Here is a 2060-nt window from a genome sequence, read left to right on the forward strand (position 1 = left end):
GAAGAGTGAACAAATCTGTCATAGAAGTACAGTCAGAAAGCTCCTTAGAAGCAAGGATGTTGAAACTTTGTCTCACATTCTTTGGTAATTTCATCAGGAGGGACCAGTCCTTGGTGAAGGACCTCATGCTTGGTAAAGTATGTTGTTGTTGTTAAGTGCCATTGCGTTGGTGCCGACCCATAGCGACCCTGTATAGGGTTTCCGAGGAGCAGCTGCTGAGCTTGAGCCACCGATCTTGCAGTTCAAATGACTTTGTAGTCTGGTGCATTAACTCACAACACCACACCAGGACTCCTGGTAAAGTATAAGGTCAGCAAAAAAAAGAACCTTAATAAGATGAATTGATACAGTGACTGTGACAATGGGGTCAAATGTAGGACTCATTATGAGGATGCCCAGAACCAGAGAGTGTTTTGTTCTGTTGTACAAAGTGTCACTGTGAGTCAAAGCCAAAGGGATGGCACCTAACATCAACAACAAGAACATTAGGCATTTTGGAGATTGCTACTTTAGCAGGATTCTGTAGTAGACTTTCCCTTAACTGTTCCTACTGTCTTTGCCTGTAGATGCAAGTGTTGACTTATTAAATTCTAGATGCAATGGCAAGATACTTATTTCACTTTTTGCACATAATTCATTTCACATTTAGTGAGCACCTATTATGTATTTAGTGCTGCCCACCTTTGAAGACATAAAAGTGAGATAGTGTGTATGCCCTCAAGAACTCAGAGTTTCACAGGGAGAGACAGATATATAAACAAGACCATTTCAATAAATTGTTTTACATGTTATGATTGAAGGATTTTTATCAAGGTTTCTCAACCTCAGCACTATTGAAATTTTAGACTGGATAATTCCTTGTTGTGAGGGGGCTGTCTGTTTTAGGGTGTATGGCAGCATCCTTAGTTTCTACTCACTACATTCCAGTAGCACTGAACTTATAGCATGACAACAAACAAATATCTCTACACAAATATTTCAGGGACTCAAAATTGTTCCTAGTTGAGAACCACCAATCTACATACTACTGTGAGGACACAGAAAACAGCATTCTGTTTTAGAAGAAATAGAGTTTGGGCTGCAATAAGATATGAGTGGGTGATCAAGTGGACTTTAAGAAGGGATCTCCCAAAGCTGTACAAAAAAACAAAAAAACAAAACCCAGCAGCCCATTCAGTTACTTGGCAAAACAGGAAACCAGAGAGGTAAAGTAAGTAAAGAAATGGAAAACCTTTATAGCATATAAGGAAATTTTGATTTATTTTATAGGCAAAAAAAAAAGGTCCATCAAAAAATTTTCTTAAAGGAAGGAATAATATTAGACTTATAAATCAGAAAAGTCACTTTGTGGACAAGGATGAAGGTGAACTGAAATGGGAAGAGGATGGAGGTAGAGAGACCAGAGAGGAGTCTCTTGTAAGAATCTAGGGTACAAGTTACAGTCAGAAGGAAAGCTGATGACTGCCAGCACTATATCACCAGTGGTTGGGTGAATGGAGCTGACATCTAAGGGAGTGAAGGCAAGAGAAGAAACAGATTTCATTTACAAGCAGGTGGGCATGATAATTTCAGACATACTGAGCTAGAAGTGTCTGTGGGATAGCTGTCTGGAACTGTATATTAGACAATTGAATATTTAAGCTCAAAGCTAAGGGCAGATGTTTCTGAGGCCATGATCCTGAATCCTTCGCCAGCCACCCCCTGTGGCTGTAGGCTCCTCTGCTAAGTCAAGAGACATAAAGACTTTCTGACAAATGTACTCTACTGCTGATTTGAACTTCCCATTCAAATCCCTAACAGCTCTTCCACCCTCATACATTTAGTCAGATGCTTTGTGGGCCTGAACGACCTTCCTGACTCTTTCTGTTAGGACTTAAAAAGCTGACCAAGTGTCTTAATTCTAGTCCCCTTTTCCTTCAGTCCAAACATTGGTTTTGATATTATGGTCAAGAGCAGAGTTGCAATTAAAAAATGGGCACAAGACATGAACAGACACTTCACCACCGAGGAGATCCAGGCAGCATACGAAGATATGTTCATGATCACTAGCCATTAGAGAG

The sequence above is a fragment of the Chrysochloris asiatica genome, unplaced genomic scaffold (assembly GCF_000296735.1).
Source record: "Chrysochloris asiatica unplaced genomic scaffold, ChrAsi1.0 scaffold00100, whole genome shotgun sequence".
NCBI classification, from domain to species: domain Eukaryota; kingdom Metazoa; phylum Chordata; class Mammalia; order Afrosoricida; family Chrysochloridae; genus Chrysochloris; species Chrysochloris asiatica.